Consider the following 25,039-nt stretch of genomic DNA (forward strand, 5'->3'; position numbering starts at 1 on the left):
ATGGAAGATGGATGGAGAGTTTTGGCACACTCGTGGTAAACAAGTCCATGTTTTTTGCTGACTTTGAAACATAAAAGCAAATTTATATTGATGTTGATTTAAAGGAATTGATCAAAACCCATTATCAATGCCAAGAAGTGTCAAATATCCTACTGTTGGTTAAGCTCTGTTAGCAACATTATTTTATTTAACTCTCTATAATCAATGGCCATAAACCATCTGGTTTTCAAATTGACCAAATAGAAGAATTGTTTGTTGAAGCTACAGGTTGTAAAAACTCCCTGTTTATCAGACTTGTAATTACCGTTTCTACTTCTCCTTCAGCTTATTTTGGGAAACCTTATTCTTTGGATTTTGGGTCAGAGCCTTCTACAACTACTCACCCCCAAAATTTGATATCAGTCTTGCTGATCATGACTAATACATCTGCATGTTTAGCAATAAGCTCTTGTGCAATTAAATCATTGGACATATCCGTAAGTTTGAGTCAGGACTAGAATACCCCAACTACACAGACTCTATTTGCATAGGTTCCCTTGCTTGTCTCGGTTGGCACCTTATTCACATCAGCCTTCTGCCAGATGTAACAATTCGTTGGATCAAGAGGCAATTTACAACTACTGATAGAATCAAAACCACATCGCCCAAGTTAAACTCAATTGAATTGCTTTCAAATCCTTCTTATAAATGCCAGGTAATCACATCAAAATAACCTCCCCTTTCCTCACCAAGATAAACAGACATCTGTGGATGTGTTAAGAGTAGTATGGATACCCCCCGTAAGCCACAGGAACTCGCCTGAGTGGCCTCCTACTTTGCATTCTAACAGTGGTCATCCCACACTATCCCACATGGCATTACACACCCATGCTGCAGAGACCTGACACTGTCATGCTTTTGGATTTGCATCCAGTAATGGTGGATAAAGAGAAATAGCCTCCTCGAATTCCCTTTCTGAAGCTAGTTTCATTAGTCCCTCTAGTGGCAGAGCTCTGTATCCCCATCCTGATTCCTATCCTTGTCCTTATCCCTATCCTTTTCAGTCCTAGACAGGTGCTCGACAATCCCGAGTGAAGTGATCCAGTCAACTGCGGTTATAACACTGCACCTAAGATCTTGGGTCAGCTTCCATTTGGCCTCTACCTCTACCCACATGGAGGCAGGAAACTCCGAGGATTTACACCACCACTCCTTCTTCTGCTTCCTTGACTTTTCCACACCGCACCACTTTTATGAGAAACATTTTCCCAATCGTGCTCCCTTTCCCCATACCTGTTGAATTTCTTTGTCCCAAACTCGAACCATTTGCCTTGCACTTCATGCCTCATCCTGGGTATCATCTGTTGGGGTCAAAATTATCACACCCTTTCTTTCCCCATTCTGCAGCATGTGCTACTCAGGTTATTAACTAAGTAGAAAGATTGCCTCCAGTTAACCTAGTATGGTCCCTATCCCCAAAACCTGAGTGAAATGAATCCAAAATCAACCTGCACTCACAGTCTGATGCTCCTCTTTTGTTTGGCTACACCTTTTTAAACCATTTACTGGATCCTCTCTGTTATAACCAACAGTGGTTAATTTAGCTTCCTTCATAATTTCTAATTCCCCACCCATTCGCACTGAAGCAGATGAAATCACAGGGCACACACACACACACATTAACATTAATTTTACTTCCCTATCATCAAGCCCATGTGAAAGTATTTGCTGACGAATGCCTTCAAAATTCACAGAAGAATCTGCAGTGGTTTCAAAAGTGGCGGTCTTTTAGTGATTTCCCCTAATTTCAATACCGTAAGAGGCGTTGTGTAGGTGACATAGAGTCATAGAGATGTACAGCACGGAAACAGACCCTTTGGTCCAACCTGTCCATGCCGAGCAAATATGCCAACCCAATCTAGTCCCACCTGCCAGCACCCGGCCAATATCCCTCCAAACCCTTCCTATTCATATACCCATCCAAATGCCTCTTAAATGTTGCAATTGTACCAGCCGCCACCACATCCTCTGGCAGCTCATTCCATACAAGTACCACCCTCTGCGTGATAAAGTTGTCCCTTAGGTCTCTTTTTATATCTTTCCCCTCTCACCCTAAACCTATGCCCTCTAGTTCTGGACTCCCCGATCCCAGGGAAAAGACTTTGCCTATTTATCCTATTCATGCCCCTCATAATTTTGTAAACTTCTATAAGGTCACTCCTCAGCCTCCAATGCACCAGGGAAAATAGCCCTAGCCTTTTCAGCCTCTCCCTACAGCTCAAATCCTCCAACCCTGGCAACATCCTTGTAAATCTTTTCTGAACCCCTTCAAGTTTCACAACATCTTTCCGAAAGGAAGGAGACCAGAATTGCACGCAATATTCCAACAGTGGTCTAACCAATGTCCTGTACAGCCGCAACATGACCTCCCAACTCCTGTACTCAATACTCTGACCAATAAAGGAAAGCATACCAAATGCCGCCTTCACTATCCTATCTACCTGCGACTCCACTTTCAAGGTGCTATTAACCTGCACTCCAAGGTCTCTTTGTTCAGCAACACTCCCTATGACCTTACCATTAAGTGTATAAATCCTGCTAAGATTTGCTTTCCCAAAATGCAGCACCTCGCATTTATCTGAATTAAACTCCATCTGCCATTTCTCAGTCCATTGGCTCATCTGGTCCAGATCCTGTTGTAATCTGAGGTAATCTTCTTTGCTGTCTACTATACCTCCAATTTTGGTGTCTTCTGAAAACTTACTAACTATACCTCTTATGCTCGCATCCAAATCATTTATGTAAATGACAAAAAAGTAGAGGGCCCAGCACCAATCCTTGTGGCACTCCACTGATCACAGGCCTCCAGTCTGAAAAACAACCCTCCAGCACCACCCTCTGTCTTCTACCTTTGAGCCAGTTCTGTATCCAAATGGCTAGTTCTACCTGTATTCCATGAGATCTAACCTTGCTAATCAGTGTCCCATGGGGAACTTTGTCAACGCCTTACTGAAGTCCATATAGATCACATCTACTGCTCTGCCCTCATCAATCTTCTTTGTTACTTCATCAAAAAACTCAATAAAGTTTGTGAGACATGATTTTCCATGCACAAAGCCATGTTGACTATCCCTAATCAGTCCTTGCCTTTCCAAATACATGTACATCCTGTCCCTCAGGATTCCCTCCAACAACTTGCCCACCACCGAGGCCAGGCCCACTGGTCTATAGTTGCCTGGCTTGTCCTTACCACTCTTCTTAAACAGTGGCACTATGTTTGCCAACCTCCAGTCTTCCTGCACTTCACCTGTGACTATCGATGATACAAATATCTCAGCAAGAGGCCCAGCAATCACTTCTCTAGCTTCCCACAGAGTTCTTGGGAACACCTGATCAAGTCCTGGGGATTTATCCACCTTTAACCGTTTCAAGACATCCAGCACTTCCTCCACTGTAATCTGGACATTTTGCAAGATGTCACCATCTATTTCCCTACAGTCTATATCTTCCATATCCTTTTCTACAGTAAATACTGATGCAAAATATTCATTTAGTATCTCCCCCATTTTCTGTGGCTCCACACAAAGGCCGCCTTGCTGATCTTTGAGGGGTCCTATTCTCTCCCTGGTTACCCTTTTGTCCTTAATATATTTGTAAAAACCCTTTGGATTCTCCTTAATTCTATTTGCTAAAGCTATCTCATGTCCCTGTTTTGCCCTCCTGATTTCCCTCCTAAGTGTACTCTTACTTTCTTCATACTCTTCTAAGGATTCACTCGATCTATCCTGTCTGTACCTGACATATGCTTCCTTCTTTTTCTTAACCAAACCCTCAATTTCTTTAGTCATCCAGCATTCCCTATACCTACCAGCCTTCCCTTTCACCCTGACAGGAATATACTTTCTCTGGATTCTTGTTATCTCATTTCTGAAGGCTTCCCATTTTCCAGCCATCCCTTTACCTGCGAACATCTGACTCCAATCAGCTTTTGAAAGTTCTTGCCTAATACCGTCAAAATTGGCCTTTTTCCAATTTAGAACTTCAACTTTTAGATCTGGTACATCCTTTTCCATCACTATTTTAAAACGAATTGAATTATGGTCACTGGCCCCAAAGTGCTCCCCCACTGACACCTCAGTCACCTGCCCTGCCTTATTTCCCAAAAGTAGGTCAAGTTTTGCACCTTCTCTAGTAGGTACATTCCACATACTGAATCAGAAAATTGTCTTGGACACACTTAAGAAATTCCTCTCCATCTAAACCTTTAACACTATGGCAGTCCCAGTCGATGTTTGGAAAGTAAAAATCCCCTACCATAACCACCATATTATTCTTACAGATAGCTGAGATTTCCTGACAAGTTTGTTTCTCAATTTCCCTTCTGACTATTGGGGGGGTCTATAATACAATCCCAATAAGGTGATCATCTCTTTCTTATTTCTCAGTTCCACCCAAATAACTTGCCTGGATGTATTTCCAGGAATATCCTCCCTCAGTACAGCTGTAATGTTGTCCCTTATCAAAAATGCCTCTCCCCCTCCTCTCTTGCCTCCCTTTCTATCCTGCCTGTAGCATTTGTATCCTGGAACATTCAGCTGCCAGTCCTGCCCATCCCTGAGTCATGTTTCCATAATTGCTATGATATCCCAGTCCCATGTTCCTAATCATGCCCTGAGTTCATCTGCCTTCTTTATTAGTCCCCCTGTGTTGAAATAAATGCAGTTTAATTTATCAGTCCTACCTTGTCCCTGCCTGCTTTGACTGTTTGACTCATTTCTGTTCGCAGCTGTACCCGTCTCAGATCGATCTCTTTCCTCACTATCTCCCTCCCCCCCCGCCCCCCCCCAACAACCTTACTAGTTTAAATCCTCCCAAGCAATTCTAGCAAATTTCCCTGCCAGTATATTAGTCCCCTTCCAATTTAGGTACAATTTGTCCTTCTTATGCAGATCACTTCTATCCCAAAAGAGATTCCAATGATCCAAAAATGTGAATCCTTCTCCTGCCCTCATTAGCTCGTAGCACTGGGAGTAATCCAGATATTACTACCCTTGAGGACCTCCTTTTTAAATTTCTACCTAACTCTCTGTAATCTCCCTTCAGAGTCTCAACCTTTTCCCTTCCTGTGTCGTTGGTTCCAATGTGGACAATGGCCTCCTGCTGGCTCCTCTCCCCAATGAGAACATTTTGCACCCTCTCTGAGACATCCTTGATCCTGGCACCAGGGAAACAACACACCATTCTGCTTTTTATCTGCTGGAGTCTGCTTATGGGACAGTTCATTCTGACGGAGATGGCGATTAAGAATTGGACTGGAGAGAGCTAGAAGAGAATACCTGGCAGAGTGTTGCATGTGACGACGATTGAGTACCCCCACCCATCTTTGCAAAGGAATTGAGTCCCTCAGCATTCCGAAATCCTGCCCCAATGAGTCCTGTGACTACTAGTGGCATGGAAGGTAAGGACTCAGTCTGTCACCTACACAACCCCTCTTACAGTAATGGAGTTAGGTGAAATCACTAAAAAGATATTACAATGCTCAATGCACATGAGCCACTTCTTATTTCAATGTTCTCTTTGTATCCCTTCCCATTCTTGACAATTGCCATCATCTCCTAACTCTTTTGACGTCATCAAAGGGATGCAGGAAGTGATCAGATTACCTTCACAAATTCTGCCATTTGTTTCTCACATACAGCAAACACTCAACTTATTTCCAATTATTGATCAATTCGCCTCAATCCTCATACAAGGATATGAATTCTGACATCAGTTGGGTCAGCTGATCTCTTCATCACTTTCAGGCTGGATGTTTGAGAATACAAGGCAGATGAGTTCGACTTTAGTGCGACCTAAGGTCACTTCTTATCATAGATACTCAAGGACAGCAAAGATGTTACCTGAAAAGGATATTCAAACCTTTTCCCCAGGTATTCTTCTCTTGTGTGTCAGAAAAAGAACAGGAAATTAACTCAGAGTTTAATTAAACAAACCCTTCTTTCTTTAATATTTTATGTCACAATACTCAACACAAAACAAACATTCATTGCAACATTTCCTTCTTCCTTTATCTAACTGAGCCTCTCTTTAACCCAATTCATTAAATTTCTCTTTATTTTACCTTAAGTAATATTCAGCTCTATCTTTATAAGTTTGGCTTGAAACAAATGCCACTCTGATTCATGTGGAGCGACCAATCTTTCTCTCTGCGTAGATCTTGCCTCATGGTACTTTGTCTCTCTGAAGATAACTTCAGGGCATGTACTTCTCAAATATTGGTCTCGATGATCACTCTTGTGAAATCCTTTGTTTTGCTAATTTTTATCCCAAAACATGGTCACTTTCCAGAAATGTTTCTGGCACTCAGCCAATAAATTGACCAAACCTCATCACAGTGTTCGATCTCAACTAATGGAGTTTATTGGTCAATAACCCTTAAATATTTACACCAAGCCTTAAACAACCATATTCCATGTTCTATATCAAGTAATACAGTTTCAATGCATCTATCAGAGCACCAACCTCCCATATTTGGCCAACACAAGAATCGGCGATCACAGCTCACTGGACAGAACATAGAACATAGAACATTTCAGCGCAGTACAGGTCCTTCAGCACTCGATGTTGCGCCGTCCTGTCATACTAATCTGAAGCCCATCCCACCTACACTATTCCATGTACGTCCTTTTGCCTGTCCAATGACGACTTAAATGCACTTAAACTTGGTGAATCTACTACCGATGCAGGCAAAGCATTCCATACCCTTACTAGTCTCTGAGTAAAGACAAGTCACAACATGTCTTTGCTCCAGTTTTAACTGAGGTCAAAGTTTAAAGTAGCTTGACCAAGCTTCCCAGCATGCTTGATTGTAGCTCTTAACCAGTCTTGTCAGCAGGTTTGCTGCTGGTCACCTGACCATAATATTTATGGAGCTTCAGAAGCTATTGTTGGTGCAGTATGATTTTAAAGAATTTGACCTGGATCTGAAAGTTTTCTACTGTAGTATATTGTTTTAAAATGTCTCCCATGTGGGAGCAGAAGTAGTCTTCATTAAAAACTTGACCGGCTTTGAGCTGGTGTGGTAATTTCCCACTGGAATGGAGACATTGACCTATGACTGCAACTGTGCCCTCTGCCATCCAGCTTTGCTTCATTGTAGGTGCCCTCGGTTCCTGCTATGTCCACAGTTACCTGGCACCCAATACAGATCATTAGCAAATAGTCAATATTTCCTGAAGATTCCTGGGGGCCATTGTGAAGTTTGTCTGGTCTCTTACAGCAACTGTTGGAGAACTCAATTTGGAACCCGACGGCTTTAATAACTTTTTCGTATTTAGCAGTTAATTTGTCAATCATCTCAAACTTTCCATTTCTAACCATCTTCTTAAAATGTCATCAACACAGCTACAAAGTGTTCACAGCATCTTTATCTGATCTTTATGAGATTTCTGAATGGTGACACAGTTACCTCACAGTGCCAGGAACTTGGATTCAATTTCACTCTCGGACAACTGTCTGTGTGGAGTATGCATGTTCTCCCTATGCCTCAGTGGGTTTCTTCTGAATGCCCTGGTTTCATCCCAGAGTCCAAAGATGAACAGATTGAGTTGATTGGCCATGCAAAATTGCCTGTAGTGTGCAGGCTTGGTGGGTTGCTCATGGTAAATTCAAGGTTATGGGATATAGGGTTAGCAGATGGCTCTGGGTAGGATGCTATTTGGAGAGTTGTTGCAGATTTGATGGGCTGAATGGCCTTTATCTGCAATGCAGGGCTTCTATGAATCCAGAGGCATTCTGAAGCTGATTGAATCTGTGATGCACATCTTAGCTAAAGCCTTCCCCATAGACGAGGAACTCTGATAGAGTCAAGCTTTCTCCTGGGCTCTGTGCATTTCTGGTCAGCTGTTGAGGCTAATGTTTGGTTGTGGCAATCACTGCAACAAACTAAGTGTGTTCTGTTAAGAAGAAGACCTTTCACTTTCCAATCTTTATGAGTGTTGACAGGGAGCGTTAATAAATGATTCACAGACTGCTGCCACCCTGCATTCATACCATGACAGGGGTCTACATATCTTCAGTTGAGAAGAATTAGAAACCATGCTGATTTCTAACACTATGAGAAAACTAGTAGGCGCGATTTCATTTTTAGTAGTATTTTTCTTTAATAATTAAACTAGAATACAATAAATTAAACATGCATTAACAGACAAATTTTAGTTAATACAAACAATAAATTGCACATTAAATAGCAGATGCAACAAAGGTAGATGTGATGAAATGTATATAATAATTATAATATTTTCAGAATGAGATTTGGGCTAGTTCTGAAAAATATTTTCATAGAAGGTCAGACAATCATTTTGAAACAGTGATCTCAATAGATAAGTTCGAACAAAGCATTTGATCTCAGCCAATCATCAAGCAGACTCCTTCAGTGTAGTGTAAGTGATAAAAATATCTATATTCTCGATTTAGGACAAGCAGAGGAAAACAGAGAAAGGCAGTTAATTTAACTTTGACACCAAAGCAACAGATGTAAGTTTAAGTTCAGAAGAACCCAGAGTTCAGTTCAGAAGATAGAATTGTTTATTCTTTCAGGGGAACCAGGTTTTCCCAGTTCCGTTCAAGGGAACCAGTCAGCTAAGCTGTACAGTTTCTCATCCGTGAAGCTTCTAAGCCAGGAGACCTTGGTTCGAAATCATGAAATCTTTCAAACTGATAACATTTAGGCCATGAAAATTGTAAGAATTTCATGTTAGCAAACTCTGAAAACAAACCATAAATTTGTCTTTGCATTTAAGGAAACAAAACCAGCAAACATTACATCAGAGTTGATGGTCTAGTGGTGTTGTCATTGGATGCTTAATCCAAATACTCAGCTAGTATTCTGGGGACCTGGATTAAAAACCTGCCTGTGGCCGATGATGGAATTTGAATTAAATTTTAAATAAAGAATAAGAATTAAGGGTCTAATGTTTGCCATGAATTTAGTGTTGGAAAAAACACATCTGGTTCACTAATGTCCTTTGTGGAAGGAAACTGCCACCCTTACCTGGTCTGGGTGGCAGGTGACTCCTGATCCACAGAATGCTGTTGACTCTCAACTGGCCTCTGAAATGGCCTAACAAGCCATTCATTTGAAAGGCAAAAAGGGGTGGTCAATAAATGCAGTAATCTCCCACAAATGAATTTACAAAAAATAGTAAAGATGTTAAACTCTGTGATCGGAGTGATATTTCTCTTGGATTGAGACTATGTAATGAATGGTGTTCATGAAACACTTCTTTAGGTGTTTGTGTTAATAAGTTTTCCAGATGTTTTATGTATATATGCATCAATACATAATGCATCTGTCTATTTATTTCTTCTTTTAGATCATAAATGTATATTCTATTGTTAAAAAAAATCTGCAGTCTTGTGTGAACATGTTTCATTGACTAATCACAAGGTTCGCAGACGACAAAGGTTGAGCACTTTCTCAATCAAGCCTGCTTTCATTCTGGGATATGACTTGGCCAGTCTAACCATCAACTGAGACCATAACAAAGAGGTCATGGATTTACTAGGCATTCAACTCAGCGAATCAAATCATGGAATAAAACAGCACAGAAGAGGACCATTGGCCCATGAGTCTGCACTGACAAGAAAATAATTACTCTAAATTGACACTCATCCCACGCACCAGCACTTGGCCTATAGCTTTGAATTTTATGACATTTCAAATGTTCATTCAAGTTCTTTTTAAAGTTTATGAATATGCCTGCTAGTTTCCAGCTGCTGTCCAAGGTAGTGCATTCAAGATTTCCACCACTCTCCAATGAAAATATTTTTCCTTAAATTCCCTCTAACCTTTCACCTTAAGCCTTTCGCCTTAAAATTATAACTCATTGTTAATGCCCCTTCAACCAAGGGGAACAGTTACTTTCTGACCCTCAGACTCTTACGCAGCTTGATCAAGGACCCCTCCCCACACCCCAGCCTTCTCAGCTGTAAAGAAAACAACCCAAGCTTATCCAGCCTCTCCTCAAAATTTAACTGCTCCATCCCAGGCAACATCCCGGTGAATCTGTTTTGCACTCTCTCCAGTGCAATCATATCTTTCCTATACTGCAGAGACCAGAACTGCATGCAGTACTCCAGTTCTGACCTAACCAAACTCCTAGGTAAAAACAATTACTGCAGATGCGGGAAACCAGATTCTGGATTAGTGGTGCTGGAAAAGCACAGCAGTTCAGGCTGCATCTGAGGAGCAGTAAAATCGACGTTTCGGGCAAAAGGCCTTCATCAGGTATGGGCTTTTGCCCGAATCGTCGATTTTACTGCTAACCAAACTCCTGTACAGCTCCAACATGACCTCCCTAGTGTTAACATCTATGTCATGACTGATAAAGGCAAGTGTCAAGTATCTTGGCTTCTTAACTACTCTATTAACCTGTCCTGCCACTAGCATCCCAAGCTCTCTCTGGTCATTTGAACTTGCTAGTGCAGTAACATTGATTAAGTATTCCCTGGTCTTGTTACTTCTTCAAAAGCAAATTACCTCTCACTATTGCAGGAGCCAGTCAGGTAGATAGATTAACTTTAGGAAAGGTCGGAGAGGGAGGTAGGTGGAGCAGGGGTCTCCTGTGGCTATCCTTATCTCAAACGAGTATGCTGTTTTGGAAAATGTAGAGGGTGATGGGCTCTCCGGGGAATGTAGCACAAACAGTTAAGTTTCTGGTATCGAGAACGGCTCTAATATATTGAGGGGTAAGTCAGGTTTCAAGTGATCGATTGTGATGGGGGCTTTCTAGTCAGAGGCACAGATAGCAGTTTCTGCTGCTGGCAGTGAGAAATCAGAATGGTGTGTTGCCTCCCTGGTGCCAGGATCAAGGATATCTCAGCTACGGTGCAGAAGGTTCTCAAAGGAGAGAACAAATCAGCCACTGATTTGTCCATCTGAACAAACTCTCTATATCCTTCTGCAATCTAAGACCTTCTTGCTCACTGTGAACTACCCGGTCAATCTGCATGTCATCTGCAAGCTTACTTGTCACATTTTCAATTTTCTGCAAAATACTCATATATTATAAACAACAAGGGGCTTGGCGCTGGTCCCGTGGTATGTCATTGTACCATAAAACCTTAAGACATAGGAGCAGAAATGAGACCATTCAGCCCATTGAATCTACTCCACCATTCATTCATGTCTGATAAGTTTCTCAACCCATTATCTTGCTTTTTCCCAGTAACTCTTGATCCCCTTGATACTCGAGAACATATCTATCTCAGGCTTAAATATACTCAATGACCAGGTCTCCTCAGCCTTCTGTTGCAATGAATTCCATAGATTCACCATTCTCTGGCTGAGGAAGTTTCTCCATATCTCTGTTCTAAAAGCTCTTCCCTTTACTCTAAGGCTAGACCCTCAGGTACTAGTATCTCCTACCAATGGAAACATCTTCCCAACATCTATTCTGTCCAGGCCATTCAGTATTCCACATGTTTTAATTAGATCCCCACTCATCCTTCTAAGTTCCTTCGAGTCTAAACTCAGAGTCCTCAAACATTCCTCATATGTTCAGCTTTTCATTCCTGGGACCATTCTTGTGATCCTCCTCTGAACACACTCCAGGACTAGTACATCCGTTCTGAGAAACACTGCTCAGAATACTCCAAATATGATTTGACCAGAGCCTTATAAAGCCCCAGAAGTACACCCCTGCTTTTATTTTCAAATCTTCTCAAAATAAATGCCATCACTGCATTTTTCTTCCTAACTACTAACTCAACCTACAAGTTTACCTTGACAGAATCCTGGACTAGAACTCCCAAGTCTCTTTGCACTTCAGACTTCGGAATTTCCTCTCCATTTAGAAAATAGTCCATGCCTCCGTTCATCCTACCAAAGTGCATGACTTCACAATTTTCCACATTCTGCTCCATCTGCAGACAGCCAAACTTGTATCCATTCCTGAACCTTGCTTCTAACACCATGCGCCCTTATCTTACTCAGTAGTCTCCTGTGTGGCACTTTGTCAAAGGCCTTATTGAAGTTCATATAGACAACACCTATTGGCTCGCCTTGGTCTAACCTGCTCGTTATTGCCTCATAGATAGTTTATCAACCATTTCGGGAAATTAACTAGTTTAAATAACGGCTTGTAAATTGTACATAACAGCAGTTACTACCTTGATTCTAGTGTCAGGCAATAGAAGATGGAGTTCATCATTGAGATTATTCTTCTTGGTTTGGTGATTGGTGTATAATGATTGAAAATGCGCTTTGAGGTAAACATAACAAAGATCAGCTGTGAGATCTATAGTTTGTTACATGAAATGTGGGACATTGTGAAAATGCGTTGAATTTAATGCGTCAATAATTATCAGGTGTGAATATCAAGTCAGGGGAGATCCTTTTGTTTGCTGGTACAGTAGATCCCTTTGTGATACTGCTGAAATTCAATCTGACCAGATCAGAGTAACTTTACCTTATCGGCTTCATCTCATGTACATGTCTGAATATGTACCGCAGATGGGGAAAGGCAGGTTTTAGACAGGTAATTTGAGATACTCCTTACAATGGTGAAGATAGGGTATAATGATATCTTACAATTTGTGGTTGAGAAAGAGGATAGATCTAAATTATACACATGAAGCAAAGAACCTTGAAAAGGTTATTACACTGGTAGCTTATAAAGGTGAGGAAGAATATTGTGTTACTAACTTATTGAACGATTATGGTGCAATGATATCTCATATTGCAGATACTGATACTGGTTGATTTAAGCAGACTCTAGTGTTCACTATGTCCTCTGGGTATTCCTGAGGTAGGTTATTAGCAAGTCAAGCCCATAGATGTTGCGCCATGACCATGTCACCCGTGCTCTCAATGATGAATCTTAGGGTTAGCTTCTTCTGAACCCTCCTCTTTTTGCTTAGTCTGATGGACAAAGGGGAACAGGATAAGGTGGTAATCAGTCACTGAGCCGAACATAGTCCCGGTGGCATTCACATCCGAGTGGCTTGTGTGGCCAATACCTTCCCATTCCAAAAGTTGTGGTCTCCTTCAAACCTGGCATTAAGGTCACAAAGAACAATTATCTTTTCCTCCTTGGGATACTTGGCAGTGTGTCAAAGTTGACAACGAAAGACTCCATGATTTCCTCGACCAAGTCACGGGTTGAGGCATAAGTGCTCCTTTGGTTGTTAGTGAGCATCAGGTTGACGGTCTTGAGTCGATTGTTGATCCCCACAGGAAGTTCAGAGAGGTAACAGATGAGCTGGTTCTTAATTGCGAATCCAACACAGTGAATATGTGGCTCAGAAACTGCCTTCGCTTTTCAGAAAAAGGTGTAACCACCCTTCACCTCCTTCAGTTGCCCTGCACCTGCAAGGCAGGTTTCAGAAAGAGAAGCTAGATCAATATGGCATCCCTTCAGTTCTCTATGATTACAGTTGTTCTCTCCACTTGGCCACTGGTCTTACACTCCAGGCTCCAAGTTTACTATTCTTTGTTTCTGAGCACGTGTGGGTGATCCCTCTGGATCAGCAGTAATCTAGTTGGGAGTTTTGAGGCAAAGTATTTTAGGGCACCTTTTCCAGCCACCCTCCTCTAAGGGGGTGAACAGAGCAGATCCTAAACAGGGTGGTCAGTTGTGGATGGAGCTGCCGAAATGCTTCGTCCGGGAATGGACGACTGCGCTTGACACCCATGGCCTCGTGCGTCAGTTTGTGATGTGGGGTTTCCAGCTATCACAGTCCCTCCTCCTCCGCCACTCACTGATCACCGCAGGACTTCTGTCCAGGATGCATGTAACACTGGTATCTCTTGGGTGGACACCTGTGCATGACATGTTTTAACATGGGGAGGCTGGTGCACAGCCAGCCACCACACCAACCTTGGCAGATAGGAGTCAATGCCTAGTGACACAGAGACCAAGACGACTGGCATCCCTTCTCTGTTGCAGCCATTTTGATGCTCGAATTTGTGCTCAGCTATCATCCTCCGTGCACTCTGCCATTGAAGTCTTTCTGGATCACACTTTGTTGGAACCTCCACCTGACCTTACTGTCATGGTGACCCTGGCAGGAGCTACGCTCCAGACAGTTTATCTCTTGGGTTCCCAGGTTCACATTGGGTGACCCTTGGGTACACGTCCAGGAATGGTTTGATCAGAATAATGCAGAAATTGAGCAACTTATCTCCAAGAAATGGACAGCTTTCTGTGACTGGAAGAATGACATGAACTGCAAAATCAAAAGAAAGGCCCATGCCAAAGCTGAGGCTGATGTCCAGGCGAGGGGAGGGGAGATCAAAAACAAATGGTGGAATAATAAGACCTTGGAAATCCAGCAACTAGCAGAAACCAATGATATAGGAGGCCTTTTCAGCGACACCAAGGTAGCATATTATCCCAGCTACCATGGTCTAAATGTCCTGCTCTCTGAAGATGGACAAAAACTGCTCAAGAACAATGAGGCTATAAACACTCACAGATGAGAGTATTTCCAAGAACTCCACAACTATAATATCAATGTTAACTTAGAAATCACCATTCAGATCCCCCAGAGATCCACACAAACCACTCAGTGTGACCAGAATACACGTTGACACAAGGAACCTAAGAAACAACAAGGATCCTGGTCCTGATGGGATTCTTGCAGAGGTCCGAAGGGAGGGTGGCCCACAGCTCCATGAACACATCGATACTTTGCTCTTGAAGATTTGGCTCAAAGAAGAACTCCCCTTGAACCTCAGGGATGCTCTGATTGTACCATATTCAAAAAGGGTGACAAGGCTGACTGTGGGAATGTCAGAGGCATCTATCTTCTGCTAACCACTGGCAAAGTACTTGCACAAGTCCTTGCTAATAAATGTCTGCTGTTATCTCATGAAATACTCCCTGATTTGCAGTGCAGCTTCCATCCATCCAGAACAACAGTAGACATGATCTTCACAGCACATCAATTATAATAAAAACATCAAGAAAGAAACAGCCACTTGACATGGTCTTCATTGACCTAAGTAAGGTCTTTGTCACAGCTGATCCCCAGACTCTCTGGTGGATACTGTCACAGTGCTGAGGTTGCTGCATCATGACATGTCTGTGACAGTGCTGAGCAACTGTGGATTGAAGTCCGAACCGTTCACAGCAGAAATGTTGGTCAAGCAGGACTGCATTATTGCATTCAACATGTTCACCATCCTCTGTCTCACCGGCCAAAACCTGCTCAAGGGAATTCAAATTTTTCACCGTTTGGTTGGCAGGCAGTTCAACTGTAGCAGGTTCAAGGCCAAAGGCAAGATCCCCACCACCTTCATCTTGGAGCTTCAGTATGCTGATGAGAATACCATGACAGCACACTCAGTGGAAGATCTGCCATTCATCTTAGGTGGCTTTGCAAAGGCATACGAGCTCCTACACGTTAGCCTTAGCATAAAACAGAGTCTAGTGCTCCATCACCCACCACCCAACAGTCCCTCTATTCCTTCCTACAATAAGGATCGATGACTATTCCCTTGGAAATGTGGATCATTTCCTATACCTCAACAGCCTTCTCTCCTCTAACGTGTTGCTGGAAAAGCGCAGCAGGTCAGGCAGCATCCAAGGAACAGGAACTTCGACGTTTCGGGCATAAGCCCTTCATCAGGAATGAGAAAAGTGTGTCCAGCAGGCTAAGGTAAAAGGTAGGGAGGAGGGACTTGGGGGAGGGGTGATGGAGATGTGATAGGTGGAAGGAGGTTTACATCTACTATAAACCGACGGACTCCCACAGCTACCTAGACTACACCGACTCCCACCCTGCCCCCTGTAAAAACGCCATCCATATTCCCAATTCCTTCATCTCCGCCGAATCTGCTCCCAGGAGTACCAGTTCCAATACCGTACAGCCCAGATAGCCTCCTTCTTCGAGGAATGCAGATTCCCCCCAGACGTGATCGACGATGCCCTCCACCGCATCACCTCCACTTCCCACTCGTCCGCCCTTGAGACCCGCCCCTCCAACCGCCACCAGGACAGAACCCCACTGGTTCTCACCTACCACCCCACCAACCTCCATACACAGCGTATCATCCGCCGTCATTTCCACCACCTCCAAACGGACCCCACCACCAGGGATATATTTCCCTCCCCTCCCCTATCAGCGTTCCGAAAAGACCACTCCCTCCGTGACTCCCTCATCTGGTCCACAACCCCCACCAACCCAACCTCCACTCCCGGCACCTTCCCCTGCAACCGCAAGAAATGCAAAACTTGCGCCCACACCTCCTCCCTTACTTCTCTCCAAGGCCCCAAGGGATCCTTCCATATCCGCCACAAATTCACCTGCACCTCCACACACATCATCTATTGCATCCGCTGCACCCGATGTGGCCTCCTCTATATTGGGGAGACAGGCCGCCTACTTGCAGAACGTTTCAGAGAACACCTCTGGGACGCCCGGATCAACCAACCCAACCACCCCATGGCTCAACACTTTAACTCCCCTTCCCACTCCACCAAGGACATGCAGGACCTTGGACTCCTCCATCGCCAGACCATAACAACACGACGGTTGGAGGAAGAGCGCCTCATCTTCCGCCTGTGAACCCTTCAACCACAAGGGATGAACTCAGATTTCTCCAGTTTCCTCATTTCCCCTCCCCCCACCTTGTCTCAGTCGAATTCCTCGAACTCAGCACCACCTTCCTAACCTGCAATCTTGTTCCTGACCTCTCCGCCCCCACCCCACTCCGGCCTATCACCCTCACCTTGACCTCCTTCCACCTATCACATCTCCATCGCCCCTTCCCCAAGTCCCTCCTCCCTACCTTTTATCTTAGCCTGCTGGACACACTTTCCTCATTCCTGAAGAAGGGCTTATGCCCGAAATGTTGAATTTCCTGTTCTTTGGATGCTGCCTGACCTGCTGCACTTTTCCAGCAACACATTTTCAGCTCTGATCTCCAGCATCTGCAGACCTCACTTTCTTCTCTCCTCTAATGCCAATGTCAATGCAGAAATACAAGACCATCAGAGCTGTGTCAGTGGACACTATGCCTAACTCAGAAGAAGGCTGTTTGGAGACCATAACTTATTGGTGCAGACTAAACATCTGTTATACAAAGCTGTTGTCATTCCCACTTTGCAATATGGAGCTGAAACATGGACTACCTGCAGTAGACACCTTAAAATGCTGAAAAAACACCACCAAAGATCCCTATGAACAATTCCTGCAGATCACCTGGGAAGGCAAGCACATTAACACAAATGTCTTGGAGGAGGTCAACATAGATTAGATTAGATTAGATTACTTACAGTGTGGAAACAGGTCCTTCGGCCCAACAACTCCACACCGACCTTCTGAAAATCAACCCTCCCAGACTCATTCCTTATATTTACCACTTTACCTAACACTATGGGCAACTTAGCATTGCCAATTCACCCAACCTGCATATTTTTGGAGTGTGGGAGGAAACCACACAGACTCAGGGAGAATGTGCAAACTCCGTACAGACAGTTGGCTGAGGCAAGAACTGAACCCAGGTCTCTGGCACTGTGAGGCAGCAGTGCTAAACCCTATGCCACCGTGCTATCTACACAGCCTCTATCACCAACCCCATAATTCAACAGTAACTCCAATGGACTGGCTGTGTTTTCTGAATGCTCAACTCACACCTTCTAAAACAGATCATGTTCTCCCAGCTGAAGAAAGGTCCACCTGCTACTGGTAGATAAAAGAAATGCTTCAAAGATAACATTGGGACCAACCTGAAGAAATTCCATATCAACATCAATAACTGGGCGGACATGACTACAAACCAGAATCATTGGAGAAACGTCATCCAGTAGGAAGCAAAACGCCCGGAAAACAATCTCCACTGTGTTACTGGACAGAAGCGACTCTTACACAAGGAGAGACAGAAATCAAGGAGGCCAACCCACCATCACCATGTCCAACCACCATTACTACCCAGCAATCTCCACACTGCAATAGACTGTGGATCCTGGATTGACCTCTTCGACCATCTAAAGACCCACAAATACACATCCTTATGGAAGGCAATCATGCTCGACTCAAGTGATCGCTGATAGTTAGATAGATAGATAGATAGATAGATAGATAGATAGATAGACAGACAGACAGACAGACAAATAAGAGTTTTGCTTCAAATCTCAAATACTAGCTAAACGCGGTTCTGTAGAATTTATTGATATACATCAGAGGGAGGCAGTTTTTTTTTATCTTATAGATGATTTAAAAGAGATGTTGAGTAACTATTTTGAGAAATACAATGCCACTGCTAATAAACTTTTACCAGAAAAACTGATACAAATTATGACACAGTTAGGTGATGCCCATCAAACTTTACAAAAGGATAATAATGCTGTCAAATAAATTAATTGGTGGGATAATTTATGGGATTAGGTAGATGTGCACAGATTCATCCTTGAGTTCTTCTTATGTCAATATTTAAGAAGTTCATGCCCTGAAGTTATTTTTGGATAGATGAGGAACCATGAGACAAGATCAACATGGAGAGTGAAATTGGCCACTTCACTTGAATCAGGTGGTACTTGCTTCAAGCTAAATTGATAGAGTTAAAGTTCAAGTTATAATGAAATGTGAATTAAGTTAATGTAAAGTGAAATTAAATTAAGGTAATCTTATCAACTGTTGTGGTTCTGTTCGCCGAGCTGGGAATTTGTGTTGCAAACGTTTCGTCCCCTGTCTAGGTGACATCCTCAGTGCTTGGGAGCCTCCTGTGAAGTGCTTCTGTGATGTTTCCTCCAGCATTTATAGTGGTTTGTCTCTGTCGCTTCCGGTTGTCAGTTCCAGCTGTCCACTGTAGTAGCTGGTATATTGGGTCCAGGTCGATATGTTTGTTGATAGAATCTGTGGATGAGTGTCATGTCTCTAGGAATTCCCTGGCTGTTCTCTGTTTGGCTTGCCCTATAATAGTAGTATTGTGCCAGTCGAATTCATGTTGCTTGACACGACCAGCTATCCTTAGCAGCCACACACGCAGATGACAAGCAACATGAATTTGACTGGGACAACACTACTATTATAGGGCAAGCCAAACAGAGAACAGCCAGGGAATTCCTAGAGGCATGACACTCATCCACAGATTCTATCAACAAAAATATCGACCTGGATCCAATATACTGGCTACTGCAGCTGACAGCTGGAACTGACAACCGGAAGCGACAGAGACAAACCACTATAAATGCTGGAGGAAGCATCACAGAAGTGCTTCACAGAAGGCTCCCAAGCACTGAGGATGTCACCTAGAAAGGGGATGAAACGTTTGCAACAAAAACTCCCAGCTCGGCGAACAGAACCACAACAACGAGCACCCGAGCTACAAATCTTCTCCCAAACTTTGAATCTTATCAACTGTTCATTATAAATTAAGTTACAGCATCCAAACTGTAATTTTGATACAATGGTTAATGGGAACAGATAACTTTTAACGTGGACACAGGGTGAGGAGTTTCCATACCCCCTAAAAACACATCTTGGCTAAAGTATGAGTTTCTGCAGCTATCATTTGATTGCATAATTCAGGGGTACCACACTAACGGTGCAAGCTCATTTGGCTACTGTTTCTCATAAGAAAGAAAATTGTTGACATTAGTTGTATCATCTCCAATCGGTAGTCCTCCTTCAGAACTTGCGCTGAACCTGTCTACGAAGGGTATTATTAAGCTGGAGAGGATTCAAAGAAGATTTACTAGGATCTTGCTGGAAATGGAGGGTTTGAGTTATAAGGAGAGGCTCAATAGGCTGGAACGTTTTCACTGGTGCATAGGAAGTTGAGGGGTGACCTTGTGGAGGTTTATAAAATCATGAGGGGCGTAGATAAAGTGAGTGGCATGTGCGATCTCTATAGGGTGGAATATTTCAAGAGTATGAGGCATATTTTTAAGGTGAGTGGCAAAAGATTTAAAAGAGGCATGAGGGGCAACCTTTTTACACAGAGACGGGTTCATGTATGGAACGAACTCGAGGAGGAAATGGTGAATGCAGATACAGTTACAGCATTTAAAAAGGATTTATGTAAGTACATGAATAAGAAATGTTTGGAGTTCAATGGGCCAAGTGCAAGCAATTGAGACTAGTATAGTTTGGGATTATGGATGACGTGGTCTGGTTGTACCAAAGGGTCTGTTTCCATGCTGAACGACTCTGTGACTCTGTAACTCTATGACTTGTACCTTGCCTGCAGGTTGGAAGAGCTAAACAATCAAGACAGACCAGATAAGCTCAGGTGGCAACTCCAAAAGTATTCACAGGACTGAGGACAATGTAAATGGTTTACTGGATCAACCTAAATCTGATTAACAAGTTGATGTTTTAAATAACCCCAAAAATGGCTCCACCCTCTCTTAGAAAGTTTAGAATGGTGACAGACGCCAGGGAGGTTTAATACCAGTGACCCAGCCCACATCTTGATGTTCTTGCACAGAGCCTGAACCAATTCCTAAAGTTCTTTGTGCATTTGTATGTAACATAACCAATTCAGACATGGAATGAAAAGCTCATCACATGACATCCCTCAACAAGAACTTAGCAGAGCTGCAAGGAGCTAAGTCTTCAGGAAATTGAATGAAGCATTAGCTTTTATCATTAGATGAACAGTGCATTTCATATGGAAGATATAACAGTTATCTATCATTTGGAAACTCTTTAATACCCAAAGTTGTGTCTATAGATGACCATTGAGGGAGTGATATGTCATATGGTTGATATTTTTCTTCACAGTTCCACTCTGATGGAGCTCAGGGGCAGGATACTGACAGTGCTGCATCTTTACAGTTTACAGGTGTCACACACAATCACTAGTGTGAGGCTTCCAAACCCACCATTGACTTCCCAGGCCACATTTCCAATGTGTCTGGCATCAAACCAGATCTCCAAAGGAGAGCAGGCACCAGGAAATTTCTATTTCTCCTTTCTATAACTGAATCCGAGGGTTTGATTGGTGTGGCTCCCCAGTTAGACAAGTAACCAATCTGAGGCACATCAATGAGCTCCTGTAGCAGTTCCTGAGATAGAAACTGGCTTGGTACTGGAATATGCCAAAAAATGGCCTTTGTTATGATCAAAAGCATGTTGAGGTCACAAGTCCATCTGACCATAAGAAATAGGAACAGGAGTAGACTGTTCAGCCTTTCATGCCTATTCTATTACTCAGTAGGATCATGCTGATCTAATATTCCTCACATACACTTTCCTTATAACCTTTGATTCTTCAACAAATCAAGAATCTAATGCCTAACCAAACCCTGGCCCATATTGATCTGGATCAGCTCACCATTGTGCAGCCCATTCATCCTTCATTGTTAGAGGCTTTTTGGTCCTGGTCGAGCATCATGACTCCCAATAACTGACTTACTATGCTTCCATTATGCTGACGGCACTGAAACAGTGGTACATGGTCACTGAGAAAGAGGTCCAAGCAGTCATTCAAACCTGTGAAAAGTTCTCTGACTATGTCCTCGTTTAAATCCATTGTCTGATGTAGTGGATTGTGTGTGATGGATTACACATCAGTAGAGATCATTCTTAGCAGCAAGAGCTGGCAACTATGCCATCCCAAATCTAAAGTCTCAGATTAATTCCCACACAGTTTGGCACCATTATGAAATGTGTCTATGGGAATTTCCAGACCAGTCTTTTCCAACATTCATTTGAGGAAGGCTTCACAGTATGATTTGCTGAGGACATGGAGGCCAATATTCCTTTGTCATCCAAGCTTCCCCAGAGACTAATTCAACAACAAAATCCATACAGCTCAGAAAGCTGACACTGAATGTACACAAATACGGGAGCACCATATCACTGGTTGGCCTGTAAATGTCCATGCAAATTTTATTTTAAAACACAACATCACATTAGCCTTCTAGTTGACCTGCTAGTCTAAAAAAATGACATTGTTGTTCCCAGGCTCCAAGGTCCTCAGGAAGGGTGTTCTCCAATGCTTACACTAGGGAAATGTGGCTGTTACCAAGTGCTGGCACAAACCTACAATTCTGTTTGGCGGCTTGGTATAACAAAAGCTACTGAAGGTAGAGTCTTTAAATTTCCAACATCGTTACCCATTGGCAATTCCACAACAAACTTTGGATGGCCTCATCTTTGTCATCTCATTAGTAGAGATAGATCCATCCACCTTCAAGTGTAAAACCTTTCTCATTGACATTAACCATTATTCCTGATAGCTTCAAGTGAAACAACTGCTTTGCCATCATCAATTGCAGTTATCATTATACTTAGAAAAGATTTTCACTGTGTATGACATCCATGAATAATCATTTCATATAAGTTTGCAGTTTGATAATGACTGCTTCAAGCCTCTACAATGGAGGATAGATAGGCTGAAGCAGTCGTGAGGAGGAGAAAGTGAGGGATCCAGGTCATGAAAGAGCAGGGTTTGGTTATGCATTACATTCTTGATTCTGAGCAGAAGCGAGAATTATAGGAATTGCAAGATTTTACACGCCACACCTGATCACCCTGACACCAAAGTCCAATTGAACAGGGATGGCTGTGTAGCCCTATTAAAAACATAATCAAACTGCCCATTCTTAATTATCAGACCACATATCTGACTCCTCCAGAGCTCTAACAATGTTACAACCAACCCTGGAGGAATGCAACTATCTCTCTAGTCCCACTAGTCCACTGGTCATAACATAAAATACAACATGTTTTCCACTTGCCAAAAGATCTGCACTGCTGCCTCACAGCGCCAGAGACCCGGGTTCAATTCCCACCTCAGGCGACTGATGATGTGGAGTTTGCACATTCGCCCCATGTCTGCGTGGGTTTCCTCCGGGTGCTCCGAATTCCTCCCACAGTCCAAAAATATTCAGGTTATGTGAATTGGCCATGGTAAATTGCCTGTAGTGTTAGGTGATAGGGTATATGTAGGGGAATGGATCTGGGTGGGTTGCGCTTCGGCGGGTCTGTGTGGACTTGTTGGGCCGAAGGGCCTGTTTCCACACTGTAAGTAATCTAATCTATCAACTGGGTTTCTTAATAAGCACAATTACTGATTTATTATCAAAACAAAACTTTTATCAGTGAAGATGAAATATAAAAGTAACATACAGACAATTATATGGAAGATTAAATGCTTATATCTTGGAATTTCCTCACACACACAGATTCACATGCATCCACTGTTCACATAAAAAAGAGAAAAGAAAACTTTTTTCTGTAGAAGTTTTCTCTCTGGCTAGCAGGAGAAAAACTTCAGCCAACGTTTAGCCTTGAAGGCAAAACATTAAAGGTATAGTTCAGGATATTCCACAGTCTGCAGCTTATCGTGCAACGTTGTCTCTGAAAACTTGTCGTTACAACTTGCTCAAGAAAAGAGCAAACAGATTTCACCTCGAACTGGTGGCGAGGCTTTTTTTTTCAGAAATGAGAGAAATCAGCTGTATTGCCTGTTCATAGTAAGCTTTCCACTTATCCAGCTTGTTTATTGGAAGCTTCGTTCCAACTCAACTTGTGCTTAGCAGTCCATCAATGTGTAGAAGGTTTGGCTCCCAGGTCTGCAGCATCCTCTTTGATCAGATATCATGGATACGGACTTAAGTAAGGTCATGGAGAAGAAGAAACATTGTCAGATTAAATAGACTGTTGCCTTCAACCATTGCCATAAGGTGTAGGATCCACCAGCATCCTGCACTTAGGAATCTGTTTAAATCAGGACCATACCTGACCTGGCCAATGGTGGAGATCACTGTTTCAATCTTATTCTTAGGTTGTCAAAAATGACTTCGACACCTGGGAACTGGCATTGGGGTTTACCAGCGAACACCCTTTGGCGTTTTGGGTTGACTGCCCAGAAAATTGGGAAGATACCCCAATCACCCCAAAGGATCTTCCAAATCTTTCTCCACAGGATGTTGTATTGCCATTATGCCTCCAAGAGAAATAAGGATACCGTCAACCAGATTAGTATCAAGTATATGTTTGTCTGAATTGAAGGTCTTCAGGGATGGGGATCAGGATAAAAATGTAAATAATATGTGCACAAAATGAAACTTGCAGCAAATGTCAAATCAGCAGTTAATAATCCTAACTCTAATTGTAGAGTGCATCATCAGCCATGTAAAATGATATATAGCATAACAAACTGGGAACTGAGAGACTCAGGTTCTAATGGAGCCCTTCTAATGTCTATCTTTGTAAGCTGGATAAATATTTAATAAGTGCTCACTGGCTCACACCATCATGATTTCTAGCTCTCTTGTTTCTAGCCAGTCATCGCATTAACAATGTATTATGCCCAGCATATTGGCCAATTTCTTTTCCCTGAATTAACATCACAAAAACTAGATTACCTGATCATTATTGTATTGCATCTGTTGAACTTCACTATGCGTAAAAAATCTGCAATATTTCTGACACTGCAGCAATAATTGCACTTCAAGTGTGCTTCAGAGACTCCCAGGAACTTTGGAACATTGTGTAGGTGTGATTGCAAATATCCTGTGAGGAAAGGCAAATAATTGCTTGGTCATGCAGAGCTTAAAAAATCCTGATAAGAGAGGAGATGGTAAAGCTTTTTATTTTGTTCATAATTGGCCTGCATGAAAGAAATTAAACCCTAGTGTTAATTGGTTGTTTCTATTTAGCATTGAGATGCAGCAGGAACACACCAATAATTACACAGTGTCCACATACTCTTTTGACATTGTCAGCTTATTCACTGACATACCACGTAAGGAAACCATTCACATTTACTGTATGTCATTATACCATGACAATCTGGGGGGTGTAGCTCAGTGGTAGAGCATTTGACTGTAGCTCAAGAGGTCCCCAGTTCAAATCTGGGTGCCCCCTGCATACAAGCACCTTCCCTACACTTGAGCGGTTTTTCAAGAAGCTTCCGTTTCCCATTCTGTGCAGGGCATGCTTTGGATGGGGTGTTTTGTGGATGGCAGGATGGCTCAGTAGTCAGCACTGCTGCCTCACTGCACCAGCGTTCCAGGTTCAATTCCAGCCTCGGGCGACTGTCTGTGTGGAGTTTGCATGTTCTCCCCATGTCTGCCTGGGTTTCCTCCAGGTGCTCTGG

General features: G+C 42.8%; 1 non-coding gene across 1 annotated transcript; it reads left to right on the plus strand.

Moving 5' to 3' along the window:
* The first annotated feature begins 24,735 nt into the window (after nucleotides 1-24,735).
* trnay-gua (transfer RNA tyrosine (anticodon GUA)) lies at nucleotides 24,736-24,807 on the plus strand. Its single transcript has one exon. It is a non-coding gene; the product is annotated as a tRNA-Tyr (tRNA).
* The last annotated feature ends 232 nt before the right edge of the window (nucleotides 24,808-25,039 follow it).

The sequence above is a fragment of the Hemiscyllium ocellatum genome, chromosome 32 (genome assembly GCF_020745735.1).
Source record: "Hemiscyllium ocellatum isolate sHemOce1 chromosome 32, sHemOce1.pat.X.cur, whole genome shotgun sequence".
NCBI lineage: Eukaryota > Metazoa > Chordata > Chondrichthyes > Orectolobiformes > Hemiscylliidae > Hemiscyllium > Hemiscyllium ocellatum.